Genomic DNA, 14,046 nt, shown 5'->3' with positions numbered 1-14,046 from the left:
CCAGCAACTGCGCGTTCAACTTCCAGAGGTCCCAGTTAAAGGTGTGTTTGATCTGTCTTTTCCCAAAGGTGGCAGTTACCAAGCAGTGGTCGCTATATGCAATGGGTTGCACATCATATTCACTACACAAGGGCACCAATTCGGCTGACACATATAATCTATCTAGCCGAGCGTGGCTATCACGCTGGAAGTGCGTAAACTGCGGGTGAGTACCGCTGGCGAAGACACTACCGATATCTTCCAAGTCGTAATCGTGCACCACTGCATTTAGCAATTCAGCACTCCTATCGCGTACGTGTGAAAATTTTGCGCGGTCGTCAGCAGTGCATACGCAGTTAAAATCGCCCAGCAGTATTACCACCTTGTCACAGTTTACGTACTCTTCAAGACGCTCAATGAAGGATCGCCGGTCTGTTTGAATATTCGGTGCGTAGACACAAATGACACGGAAATCCTTATCGCAAAAACAAAAATCAGCCACTAAAAGGCGCCCACTTTCACACGAAAACACTGACTGCACATAAATGCCAAAGTTTATTCCAATGAATACAGCGCAACCACCTGATCCACCAACAGCGTGAGAAACACACACTTCAAAGTGCGCATGAAAATTGGACACCATTCTGTCGGTTAGCTCTTGGCTCTCTATTTTCGTTTCTTGGATTCCCACAAGATGCAAGTCATTATCTAAGAGTAGGCGACTTAGCTGACATTGCCGCCTTCTTGCACCGAGCCCTCGTACATTTAACGTGGCTACACGTAGCGCTCCTTCGATATTAGCTGCCATGACTACACGGCAGAATGGTGCCCGTCACAGTTACGCAGGGACGAGTGTTGATAATGACGCGCCGATAACCGCGTTGAGTGCCACAAAAGGGAACACAACCCGACCTCTCGAAAACAACACTGACATGCAACTCGGGCCCTCGATCCTGACACATATCCAAGAGAATAGCGCTCAGGGTGACGGCCATTGCACTCACGAACCCCCCAACCCGCCTCAAGCAAACCACAGTACAGAACTACGGAGGCGGTTTACCCGCCTGCCGTGGATCGGCCGTAATGTTCGGCCGCAGCTTCAAGGTTGGTCTCCTCATACCTGGCGCTTTGGGCGGTGGCTCGTGTCCGCCGCTGCTGTCCTGCAACGTAGCCAGACTATTGGTCTGGTCGCGCGGACGTTTCCCCGCCTGCAAGTTGGCAAGCCCGGTATGGGTGTCCATGTCTTCATGTTCAGGGGGGGGGGGGGTGGAGGCCGCTCCCGGGTCAGGTGGGCTCTCTTCCTCACGGTTCGGCATGGCTACAGTGCCCTCCACTTGCTCTTGCTGTTCAGTGTCGACGGCTTCATCGACAAGTTGCCCCTGTTTCTGAGGTCGTGCCTCCGACTCTGCAACCTCGCCAGCTGCTTCCTTAGTCGTGGTCGATGTGTCTTCCATATCCGCCTCGTCCATGAGTAGGGCGGAGTTGTCGTTGCTCACGGGTCCGGTCACGCTAGCGTACGTCCGCTCGCACTGACTCTCTTCGTGACCGAAGCGTCGGCAGGCACCACACCGCGGAATGCGGCAGTCGCGACGAATATGGCCCGTCCCGCGGCAGCGTAGGCAGAGAGGGGCCCTGCCCGGCACAACCACAAGAGCCAGCTCGCCGGAGACGCTCACCTGGTGTGGCAGGTCGTCAAGCATTACGCCCGGCTTCAACTTCAGCGTAACTAGTCTTGTGGTAGAGTTCTTGTCAGCCACGCCATGCACCCGCCACCGGTCGCGGGCAACGTCCGTGACCTGTCCAAACGGCGCGAAGGCAAGTCGCACGTCCTCATCAGGAACGGTGTGCAGCAGCCAATGCACTTTTAAGCGTACATCCTGGTTGGCGGGGTCAATGACGAGGCATCGGCCCTTCTTGACCTGTAGCTCACCAACACTGACGATCTTCTTCACAGCTTCGTTGTCTTTGAAGGTCACGGCCCAAACATGGCTCATACGGTAGGCCCCGAGAGCCACCACTTCCGGCAGGAGCGATAACGGGGCGAGCGCATCGCGGAAATCTTCCACCCGGTATGGGCGGGCCCTGATATCACAATGTAAAAAAACTGTGTTCACAACAAAACGCCCTGTTGGCAAACTCGGCAAAACAACTTGGTACTCGTTGTCCGCAGCAAAATTCCTGTTACCGCGGCCGCTCTGGGCCGCTGAAGCCGCTCCTACGGAGCCCGTCATCATGCGTCCGTCACGCTCGGTGGCCGGAAGCAGAATCGCCACTGAGCTATAGCGGCTGACGTAAATGTGAACCACCGACGCCCTGTGACGGACCTTCATACGTAGATCGGACACGTGCGCAACATCCCTTAGCATCGCTAAAAAAGAAAACTGCGTCGGCCGGGAATCGAACCCGGGCCACCCGCGTGGCAGGCGAGTATTCTACCACTGAACCACCGACGCCCTGTGACGGACCTTCATACGTAGATCGGACACGTGCGCAACATCCCTTAGCATCGCTAAAAAAGAAAACTGCGTCGGCCGGGAATCGAACCCGGGCCACCCGCGTGGCGGGCGAGTATTCTACCACTGAACCACCGACGTTTTCTTTTTTTTCTTTATTGCCGGTCTTCGACATACACACATAACATATACACTTTACACTGATAAAAGCAAAGACCGTCTTGGGTCCTTGCAGATAGTTAAAAACACTTGATCGCCACTAATTCATCCAATACATGTATCCATTCGGGTGGTTCTTTTTTTGCTCGGTAAGCTTCACGCAGATACAGCATGCTTTTCAAAAAATGATCTTTCGCAGGACGAATAACTAGCCTCTCGTGACGCACATCCATTCGTGTCTTCCAGACGCTGTGTAAACAAAGTGCCATAAACATATCACATGGCTTATCTGCGTTTTCAGTTGGCAGGAAGCGGATGCCGTATGGTGTAATCGGCAATTCTTCTTTCAACGTTCGTTGCAGGATGTCCCATAGGAACACCGCATCTGAACAATCAAGAAACATATGCTCAATAGTTTCCGGTTGCCTGCATCTCAGGCAGTTCACGGACCACGGTACAAAGATTCCCCTTTCCCTCAGCCATGGCTTCACTGGAAGCGTTCCAGTGTGTAATTGAAAGAAAAACGTTTTTACGAATGACCGTATCGGCATCCGCTTGACTCTTTTCAGCACATTCCTTCCACTGGATTCAACATGGTACATTGAACGATAAACAGGCACTGGCAATGATACATCAAGTAAATCTTTGTAAAGTCTTTTGCGCTTAACAGATGCAAGGTAATCCATTGAAAAGCGCACGTATAAGAATTCAAAAGACAACACGACTTCTCGCAGGAAGCCTCTGATCCTAGGTCCTATTGTATAATTTGAGGACACAACAAATTGAGGCAGCGCATTACGCAAACGTGTTTGAAGGACTGCGCACAAAAACGGATCTTTTTGATCACGTAGAAACAAAAATCTGGACACGACTTGTCTTAAAAAAAGATGAGCTAACCCTAGGCCTCCACTTTTCACCGTCCTAAACAAATTAGTGCGGCTGGTGCGCTTCCCAGACGGACCCCCAAATAAAGATGGCAAACTGCCTGTGTATTCTTTGTATGCTAACTCTTGATGCGCATAGTGCTTGCATCACATACCAAATTTTGGCCACTAAGAATACATTACACACCGTTGCTCGGGTGAACATTGACAGATCTCGTCCACCGAACTTCGCCGTTTTTGCCTTCATTTCTTCCACCTCTCCTTGCCAATAATCTTTCGTGTCCTGGTGGTGTTGTAGAGGTACCCCTAAGTACTTGGTCGGCAAATTTGTCCACTGTATTTTTGCAAAAAATGGAGGTGTGTCCTCCCACTGTCCATACCATATCCCAGTCGACTTGCCCCAATTAATTACGCTTCCTGTCATTTTACAATATTTTGTCACAACATTCACAGCATTGCTTACACTTTGCGCGTCGTCGCAAAAAACAGCGACGTCATCCGCGTATGCCAGCAGTTTTACTTCACTGTAACCCACCCTAAAACCTCTGATGTTGCTATCATCTAATATCTTTAGACACAATGGCTCGAGATATAGGGCAAACAGTAAAGGCGATAAACCACATCCCTGTCTCACGGAAGATCTGACTTGAATGCTGGTGCTGAGTGTTCTGTTAACTATCACTTTTGTGGAGATGTCTGCATAGCACATTCTAATCCCTTCTGTTAAGATTGATCCCACGTTCACATGCTCCAAAACATCGAAAAGAATAGCGTGCGTCACCCTATCGAATGCTTTTTCCAAGTCCAATTGTAGCATGGCCACCCTACCAGAAAAGTCATCACAATGCTCAAGAACTGTTCTTGCTACGTGTATGTTAGTGGTAATTGACCTGCCCTTGATGCCACATGTTTGATGTGGCCCTATCAACCGTGTTATTATGCTTTGTAGCCTTCTACCCAAAAGTTTTGTGTATACTTTATAGTCTGTATTCGTTAGGCTGATTGGACGATAGGCTCGTACAGATAGGAGAGATGTGGAATCGGTGGATTTTGGTATCAGTACAATGTGGCTCTCGCGAAACGATGGCGGCAGTAACTGGTTTTCATAAGCTTCTGTGATTACGTGATAAAGGGTTGTAGCTATTTCTGTTTTGAAAAATTTATAGAATGCCCCACTCAATCCGTCGGGTCCTGGCGTTTTGCCAGGGCTCAAGTCATCTATAGCTTCCTCTATTTCTTTGATGCTAATTGGCATTTCTAATCTTTTTCGGTCTTCCTCTTCCAGTCCGGGCAAAAGGTGTAAGAATTCGCGATCGAAACCTTGTTCACATTGCGGTTCCTGTCCTAAAAGTTCGTCGTAATATTCTACAAAGGCGCGTTGGACGGTTTCTTTGTCCCGTACTACTACATTTTGGTATGTTATCGCATTTATCTCTTTTCTCGCGGCATAACTCTTTTCATCAGAAAGCGAGCGCTTTGTAGGTTGTTCCCCACACCATAAACGTTCTGCGCGTGCGCGTATAATTGCACCACGATATTTTTCCTTATCGACAAGTTCCAACTGTGCTTTCGTTTGCTTTATTTCTTTTGCGAAACATCCCGGATGGTTGCTCTCCATGCTTAAATAAAAGTTGAGCTCACTTTGTAATTCCATTTCTTTTCTTTTTTCCTGGTGGTGTAAAACACTGGATCTTTCTATCGCTGTTAACTTCGTGTCTTGCTTAAAACACTCCCACTTTTCTGTATAATCTTTTTGACCACCCGATAACAGCTCTTTGAGGCTGTCTTGAATTTTTTTTACAAAGGTTTCGTCCTGCAGCAGTTTTTCATTGAATTTCCATAGTCCCCAGTTGAAACTTGACGGCTTTTTTGGACCAAGTGAAAAAAGAACCAAACTGTGGTCGCTAAAATAAACATGGCTGATTTCATAATCACTGCACAATGGTATCGCTTCCGCAGAAACATAGACACGATCCAGTCTTGCGTGGCTGTCCCCTTGAAAATGAGTGAACTGAGGTGAATCATTGTTGGCCAAAACGGCGCCTACATCCTCTAAATTATGTTCTTCCACCAGTGCTGCTAAACGTAGCGCACTTACATCGAGACCAGGCTGCTTACGGGCTCTGTCTTCCACTTTGCAGACACAGTTGAAGTCTCCCATGATGACTATGGTTCTCTCGCACTTCAAGTGACATTCCACGCATTCAAAAAACGCCCTTCGCTCGGCTGTTCTATTTGGCGCGTAAATGCAGATAACACGCCACTTCAGAGTACATAACAAAAAATCACACACTATAATGCGCCCGCTATCATCACTAAATACATTTTCAACACATATACCAATATTATTCCGGAGAAAGAGCGCACAGCCCCCCGCTCTTCCAACAGAATGGGAAACACACACATAATATCTAGTCATGAAAGGTTGCACTAGGCGGTCCGTCCCTTCCTCAGTTTCAATCTTTGTTTCCTGAATCGCAATAATGTCGAGATTCTTTTCGATGAACAGGCGGTTAAGCTGACATTGTTTCCTCCTTGCCGTAAGACCCCGCACGTTAATCGTGCCGACGCGTAAGGGTGTTTCGAGGCGTAGCTCCATTTCTACATGAAGAGATCACAATCTATGCACTGCTATTGTCGGCTACGAAAGGTCACTCACATTGCCTTCACCTGTCTGCAGTCAGCTTGCACGTTTGACTGGCATTCCATCCGTAGCTCCAAAGTAGCAGCATTGCCTCCCCTCACCCCCCACTGAAACGGGCACAAACACACGCAAGCACGACGTATTAAGTCGGAGGTGTCCCCGACACCTTTCTGTCCGGCGGTAGGTTTGGCGCCGGTCGAAAGGTAGGCCTCCGGCCAGTTGCTGTCTTCACAGGTGGTTCGCTCGCACTGGAAGTGCTCAACTTTTGCTCCCCTCCGGCACTTTCTTCGTGCGTTCTCTTGGCCGCTGCTGCCGCTTTGCTCGTTTCCGTGGTGTCCATGAGGCATGCATCATCCTGTGAAGTTGTTGCGGACGGTTGCTTCCCTGCACTTGCGTCGTTGTTTGTTTCAGCCTCTTTAGCAGGTGTAGGCGCGCCTGATGTCAATATGGCTTCACTCGCGACCTGCGTAAGATCGTGTTTCTCCGTCGTTACCGCCAAGTCTTTCTTCGAAGGCGGCGACAAGGTTGGTCCAGACGCACTGCAGATTTCCTCCGCGTCAACTTCGTCCATAAGGAGCTCGTTGACGATTTCCTCATTTTTTGGTGGCCCTGCGATGCTTGCGTACGTGCGTACGCACTGACTGTCTTCGTGGCCGAATCTTCGACACACAGAACAACGCGGCACGCGGCACTCACGTCTGATGTGCCCCATACGGTTGCACCGAAGACATAGGGGAGCACGACCTGCCACGACCACTAGCGCCATTATGCCTGCTATTCGTATCTGATGCGGAAGATCATCAATTGTCAAGCCAGGCTTCAGCTTCAGGGACACCGTACGCATAGACGATCCCTTGTCCGTGACACCTTGTACACGCCAGCGTTCTTTTTGGATGTCGGATACTTTCCTGTACGGAACAAACGCCGCATGTACGTCATCGTCATGCACATTGTGCAGTAACCAGTGCAGCTTTAGCCACACCTCCCGGTTATGCGGATCCACAACCAAACAGCGTCGTTCCTTGACTTGAACTTCCGCGTGCTTCAGCATCTTCTTCGTCGCCTCTGCACTCTCGAACGTCACAGCCCAGACGTGGTTCATCTGAAACGCCCCCAAGGCGACCACCTCAGGGAGCAATTCCAGATGAGCCAACGTGTCACGAAAATCTTCGACACGAAATGGCCTCGCTTTCACGTCACCGTGAAGAAAAACGGTGTTTAAAACACACGAACCTGTTGGCAGAGGCGGCAAAACAACGTGGTAATCCGGTTCAGTGGTAGCAGTCATCCTGTTTCCGCGGCTTGGCATAGCCGCAAACACCGCCCCTACGGAGCGCGACATTCAACGTCCGTACCGAACGGTAGCCGGAAGTAGAATCGTGACTGAACCTCCGACGCCCTGTGACGGACCTTCATACGTAGATCGGACACGTGCGCAACATCACTTAGCATCGCTAAAAAAGAAAACTGCGTCGGCCGGGAATCGAACCCGGGCCACCCGCGTGGCAGGCGAGTATTCTACCACTGAACCACCGACGCCCTGTGACGGACCTTCATACGTAGATCGGACACGTGCGCAACATCACTTAGCATCGCTAAAAAAGAAAACTGCGTCGGCCGGGAATCGAACCCGGGCCACCCGCGTGGCAGGCGAGTATTCTACCACTGAACCACCGCCGCCCTGTGACGGCCCTTCATACGTAGATCGGACACGTGCGCAACATCACTTAGCATCGCTAAAAAAGAAAACTGCGTCGGCCGGGAATCGAACCCGGGCCACCCGCGTGGCAGGCGAGTATTCCACCACTGAACCACCGACGCCCTGTGACGGACCTTCATACGTAGATCGGACACGTGCGCAACATCCCTTAGCATCGCTAAAAAAGAAAACTGCGTCGGCCGGGAATCGAACCCGGGCCACCCGCGTGGCAGGCGAGTATTCTACCACTGAACCACCGACGCCCTGTGACGGACCTTCATACGTAGATCGGACACGTGCGCAACATCCCTTAGCATCGCTAAAAAAGAAAACTGCGTCGGCCGGGAATCGAACCCGGGCCACCCGCGTGGCAGGCGAGTATTCTACCACTGAACCACCGACGCCCTGTGACGGACCTCCATACGTAGATCGGACACGTGCGCAACATCACTTAGCATCGCTAAAAAAGAAAACTGCGTCGGCCGGGAATCGAACCCGGGCCACCCGCGTGGCAGGCGAGTATTCTACCACTGAACCACCGACGCCTTTTTTTTTTATTTATTGCCGGTCTTTGACAATGTACAATGCACATGGTATAGAAACAGACATCACAAAAAGAACACCTACAGAACATACTGAAAAACATGAAAGCCATCAGCCCAACATGGACTGGCGTTGTCAAACTAAAATTCTTTTAAAGCTGTCAGAGGTTCTATCCTCGACAGCCAATCGGGTACAATATCTTGCATTTTCTTAATTTCAATGAAACGAGACATACTTTCTCGAAAATAAATACGAGCAGGCCTAGCATCTGGGTCGCAATGGTACCCTGCCATTCGTGCCCGCCATAAACAGTGGAGGCCATTGAGCATAATTAGGTCGTATGGAACCCCGTCCTCATTGTCAATCGGTAAGTACCTGATTCCATGCGGATTCAACGGAAACTCCTTCTTGATTGTCCGTTTTAGGACGTCCCAGAAGTACACCCCTTCCCAGCAATGCAAAAACACATGATCTACAGTTTCAGGTTGCTTGCAAATCAAGCAGTGTGGGCCCCATGGTACAAGGAAGCCGCGTTCTTCCATGAACGTCTTCACTGACAGTGTTCCTGTGTGTAGCCTAAAAAAGAATGTTTTTGCCCCAGTAGGCACCTCCATTCTTTTCACCCGTTTAAGGACATCCTGTCCTGGTCCTCCACTGTATATCGCTCTGTACAATGGCACTGGAAAAATAATATCGCATACATCTTTATATAATGTCTTTCTTTTCACGGCAGATAAATAATCGAAAGAAAAACGCACAGAAAGAAAGCGCACACTGTCGACTACCTCTTTAAGATAGCCGCGAATCGTTCCTGGCATACTATTGGTACTAACAATGAGCGCCGGCAGCTGCAGCTCTTAATCTGAGCTGTAATACCGTACGCAGAAAAGGATCACGCACATCTCGAAAAAACAAAAATCTATTGACAAGCTGTCGTACAAAAAGATGCGCCAAGCCCAGGCCACCTTCCTTCACCCGCCTGAACAGATTTGTTCGGCTACATCTTTCCCAGTTAGAGTCCCAGATAAAAACGGCGAACACTCTGTGCAATCTTTGCACATTTACCCTTGAACAAAACAACGTCTGCATGACGTACCACAACTTCGTAATGAAAAACAAATTACATACAGTTGCCCTTGCGAAAATGGACAGGTTGATGCCTTTCCACCTGTCTGCTTTTTCTTTTGTTTCTTTTATTTGGTTCGTCCAGTATTCCTCGCTCTGTTTGTAGCTATCCAAGGGAACACCGAGATACTTGGTAGGGGTTTTCACCCAGCTCACATTCGCAAAGTTGTCCGGGGCCGAGGACCACTCTCCGTGCCACAAACCGAGGGACTTACCCCAGTTCACTTTACTGCCCGTTACATCACAAAACTGTTTCACCACGCGTATTGTTTCCGTTACGCTTTCTCTGTTTGTACAACACACGGCGATATCATCTGCATATGCCAGGAGCTTGACTTCTGCGGCTGCCAAGCTATAACCGCGTATTTGATCGTTCTCAGTTATCGCCAAACACATCGTTTCAATGTAAACTGCAAACAAAAGAGGACTGAGGGGGCAGCCTTGACGCACAGAACGCATGACGTTAATGGGGGCCCCCAATGATTTATTCACAATTAAACGTGTTGTGCAGTTCTGATACGCCAATGCCACTCCCTCAGTGATGATGGCACCTACATTAACGTGATCCAGAATGGCAAACAAAATATCATGAGACACACAGTCAAAAGCTTTCTCTAGGTCAAGCTGGAGCACTGCGACGCCATCGTAAGTGAGGTCACAGCACTCGAGCACGCACCGCATCGTGTGAATATTCGAAAAAATTGACCTCCCTTTGATCCCACACGTTTGGTGGTCTGCGACGATTTCTTTGATGACGCTTTGAAGTCTGGCTGCCAAAACCTTCATGAAAATCTTATAGTCGACATTGGTTAAAGATATCGGCCTATAAGATGTCACGAGCCTAAGTTTCTCCGCTTTGTCACTCTTAGGTATCAAGATGGTATGCGCTTTACCAAAAGAAGGCGGCAAAGCTTTGTTCACATACGCGTCGTTAAACAGGCCTGTTAGCAGGGGCGAAAGTTCTTTCTTGAAGGCTTTATAAAAACAAGCGCTCAGACCGTCAGGTCCAGGTGATTTGCCATTGTTCAAATCATTTATTGCTTTTACGACTTCGTGTTCTCTTATAGTCCCTTCTAATCGGTCCTTCGTGTCGTCACTCAATCGCGGCATGCGACTGAGAAAGACCCTTTTGAACTCATCTACATTAGCTTCTTGATATGCAAACAGTGACTGGTAATACTCTAAAAACGCTCGGCCTATGCTCTTATTATCTTCGACTAGTGTGCCATTCCACGAGATCTTATCGACATGATTACGTCGACCATGAGCTTTTTCAAGTCCTAGTGCCCTTTTGGTGGGCGTCTCTCCCGCTACTAATGCGTTTGCTCTTGCTCGCACAATCGCACCTTGATAGCGTTCTTTGTCCAACTGTTCGATTTTTTCTTTGATGGTTCGCATATCTTGCTTATACGCCCCTGGCTCTTCGCACTCCAGCGCTATCAGCTGATTAAGTATCTTTCGTAAGTCTCGTTCTTTCATTTCCCTCTCAAACTTTAAGCAGCTCGACCTTTCTATTGCTTTCATTTTTACCTTTTGTTTGAACCATTCCCATTTCTCTGCTATGGTTTCAGTACTTTATCGCATACTTCCATAACGGCCTCATGTATTGCCTCTACAAATGGCTCGTCTTTTAGTAGTAAGGCATTCATTTTCCATAGTTCCCAGTTAAAAGATGATTCCTTCTTCTTCATACCGATGTGACACTTCACCAAGCAGTGATCTGAGAACGACACAGGTGCGACAGAATAACTGTGACACATTGGAATCATGTCTTGTGACATGTACAAGCGGTCTAACCGCGCATGACTACTGCCTTGAAATCGTGTATACATCACCTCCCGCTCCCCCTCCAGACAGTCACATACATCGTCTAGTTCACTATCACTAATCAACTTGGAAAGTATGTGACTGCTTTTATCTCGAATACCGGCATTATTGGATCGATCCCGAGCCCTCAAAACACAGTTGAAATCCCCCAACAAAATCATGCACTTATCACGGCTAATGTACTGAAAAAGATTCGAAAAAAATACAGCACGCTCTTCTACAACATTTGGCGCATATATGCACATAACTCTGAATTCGACTCCACCACAAACAAAGTCGCAAACGACCATTCTTCCCGTCTGACATGAAAATACACTTTCAACCACAAGGTCGGGTAACTTCTTAATAAACAGGACGCATCCCGCTGACGTCCCTACCGCGTGGCTCACCACCGCATAATATCTGGTCGTGAAACGCCTCACCATGCTCCCGGTCTCCTCCTCCCCGTCTACCTTGGTCTCCTGGACAGCTAGAACGTCTATGTCTTGGTCAGTGGCCAACCGTAGGACTTGACTCTGCCTACGCCTAGCCGCCAGCCCTCTAACGTTTAGAGTTGCAATACTGAGTGACGGATTAGGAGCCATGATGAACTAGAGAATGAGGTAGGCCCGGAGCATGGTGCTTACCCCTCACGACCAGCCGTCGGCTAGCCGTCTCCGGGACCACCCGGTTTCTCGTCGTTGTTTGTCTGCTGGGCTTGGTCCCCAGGCTTTCTGTCGGACGGAACGTTCGGCTTTGGTTTGAAGCTCGAGCGCCTCCCAAGAGGCGATTTCGCCGGCGGCCCATCACTGGAGCTGGTTGCCGCGTTGTCCTTGTCCTCGGCCTCATCACGGGGACGCTTGAAGGTGGCTCCGAGACTAGCAGCCCGGTCACCGTCGATAGCGGCCTCGCCCTGTTGCATCGATCCATCGTCTTCGTCTCCTTCGTCTTCATTTGCGCCTTCCTTTGCATGGACAGCTTCCGCGTCGACCCTTGCCGGCGCAGTCACTTGTTCCGTAGTTCCCTTTCCCTTGGCGTCAACGCCCTCCGGTACCGACCCAGCACCTGTCGCTGGGGACCCAAGGTCTCCGGCTCCCTTAGCAGCGTCTTCGGTCTCGACCACATCCATGACGAGTTCTGCTGCCTCTTGACTCGCGGCTGGGCCAGTCGCGGTAGCGTAGGTCTTGACGCATTCGGTGTCAGTGTGCCCGTAACGTCGGCACCGGGAGCAGCGTGGCACCTTACACTCCCGCCGCACGTGCCCAGTGCCTTGGCAGCGGAGGCACTGCATCGGCCGACCGGGTACCACCACCAAGGCCAACTCTCCGGCAACACGTATCTGGTGAGGAATATCTTCCACTTTCAGGCCGCTCTTCAGCTTGAGAAGAACAGTCCTCGTGGTGGAACATTTGTCTGCGACACCTTGGACGCGCCACTTCTCTCGACTCACCTCTTCTACCTTGCCGAAGGCCGCCAATGCAGTCCGGACGTCTTCCTCGGCCACACCGTGCAGCAGCCAGTGAAGTCTGAGCTTCACCTGCTGATCCTGAGGGTCGACGATCACACATCGCCGCCCCTTCACCTGAAGTTCTTTCAAGGCCAGCAGGCGCTTCGTTGCAGCTGCGTCACTGAGGGTCACCGCCCACACATGATTAACTTGGTAGGCCCCAAGGCACACAATTTCCGGCAGCAGGCTCGTAGGCGTTAGGGCATCCCTAAAATCTTCGACCTTGTAAGGCCTCGCTCGTACATCACCATGCAGAAACACGGTGTTATTCACTATTCGTCCTTTTGGCAGTTGAGGCAAAATAAACTGGTATTCCGTTTCTTCGTCGTTGCTGTACCTGTTTCCGCGGCCAAAAGTAGCCGCTGTCGCTGCCCTTGAAGAGGCCATGATCCCACGAACCGTCACGCTCGGTGGCCGGAAGCAGAATGATGAACCACCGACGCTTTTTTTTTTCTTTATTGCCAGTTCTCGACAGGTTCACCGACACACTGTCAGCAAAACAAACAAAATGCATAACTAGGACACGAAAATACAGAAGAAAAAAAACAAGCTCTTACATAGCAGCCAGCGTGACTTGGCTGACTTTGTCTTTCAAAATTCCTTTAAGGATGCCAAGGCCTCTACCCTTGGTAGCCAATCAGGCACATCAACTTGTGCTTTTTTCACCTCCAGAAAGCGTGACATGTGTTCATGGAAATGTATGCGCGCAGGCCGCGCTTCTGGGTCACAATAGAAGCCTTGCATTCGGGATCGCCATAGACAGTAGAGGCCAGTCAGCATGATGAGGTCAAATGGGACCCCGTCCTCATTATTCAGTGGTAGAAATCTTATGCCCTGCGGATGTAAGGGCAATTCTTTCTTCATTGTTCTTTGCAGAACGTCCCAAAAGTACACCCCCTCCCAACAATGTATGAAAACATGGTCTACTGTTTCAGGCTTTTTACAAATCAGACAGTTTGACCCCCACGGCATGTAAAACCCGCGTTCTTCTAAGAAGGTTCTCACTGTCAGGGTGCCAGTGTGAAGCTTGAAGAAGAAAGATTTCACTCCTGGCTGCACGTGCATTCTTTTTACTCGTTTCAAAACGTTCTTTCCCTGACCTCCACTGTATATGGCTCTGTACATCGGTACTGGAAAAATAACATCACACAGGTCACTGTACATTTTCTTTCTTTTCACGCTGAACATATAATCATTCGAGAACCGTACCGACAAAAAACGAACACTGGCTACTATCTCCTTGAAGT

General features: G+C 49.7%; 8 non-coding genes across 8 annotated transcripts; all 8 read right to left on the bottom strand.

The window, feature by feature from the left end:
* Positions 1-2,361: 2,361 nt before the first annotated feature.
* Positions 2,362-2,432, bottom strand: Trnag-gcc (transfer RNA glycine (anticodon GCC)). Its single transcript has one exon. It is a non-coding gene; the product is annotated as a tRNA-Gly (tRNA).
* Positions 2,433-2,502: 70 nt separating this feature from the next.
* Positions 2,503-2,573, bottom strand: Trnag-gcc (transfer RNA glycine (anticodon GCC)). The gene has a single exon. It is a non-coding gene; the product is annotated as a tRNA-Gly (tRNA).
* Positions 2,574-7,587: 5,014 nt separating this feature from the next.
* On the bottom strand, positions 7,588-7,658 carry Trnag-gcc (transfer RNA glycine (anticodon GCC)). The gene has a single exon. It is a non-coding gene; the product is annotated as a tRNA-Gly (tRNA).
* Positions 7,659-7,728: 70 nt separating this feature from the next.
* On the bottom strand, positions 7,729-7,799 carry Trnag-gcc (transfer RNA glycine (anticodon GCC)). Its single transcript has one exon. It is a non-coding gene; the product is annotated as a tRNA-Gly (tRNA).
* Positions 7,800-7,869: 70 nt separating this feature from the next.
* Positions 7,870-7,940, bottom strand: Trnag-gcc (transfer RNA glycine (anticodon GCC)). Its single transcript has one exon. It is a non-coding gene; the product is annotated as a tRNA-Gly (tRNA).
* A 70-nt stretch (positions 7,941-8,010) lies between these two features.
* Positions 8,011-8,081, bottom strand: Trnag-gcc (transfer RNA glycine (anticodon GCC)). Its single transcript has one exon. It is a non-coding gene; the product is annotated as a tRNA-Gly (tRNA).
* A 70-nt stretch (positions 8,082-8,151) lies between these two features.
* Positions 8,152-8,222, bottom strand: Trnag-gcc (transfer RNA glycine (anticodon GCC)). The gene has a single exon. It is a non-coding gene; the product is annotated as a tRNA-Gly (tRNA).
* A 70-nt stretch (positions 8,223-8,292) lies between these two features.
* Positions 8,293-8,363, bottom strand: Trnag-gcc (transfer RNA glycine (anticodon GCC)). The gene has a single exon. It is a non-coding gene; the product is annotated as a tRNA-Gly (tRNA).
* Positions 8,364-14,046: the final 5,683 nt, after the last annotated feature.

This window comes from Dermacentor silvarum, chromosome 4 (genome assembly GCF_013339745.2).
Source record: "Dermacentor silvarum isolate Dsil-2018 chromosome 4, BIME_Dsil_1.4, whole genome shotgun sequence".
Classification (NCBI taxonomy): Eukaryota; Metazoa; Arthropoda; class Arachnida; order Ixodida; family Ixodidae; genus Dermacentor; species Dermacentor silvarum.
Note: the sequence above shows the minus strand (reverse complement) of the source record. Positions and strands in the feature narration are given on the sequence as shown.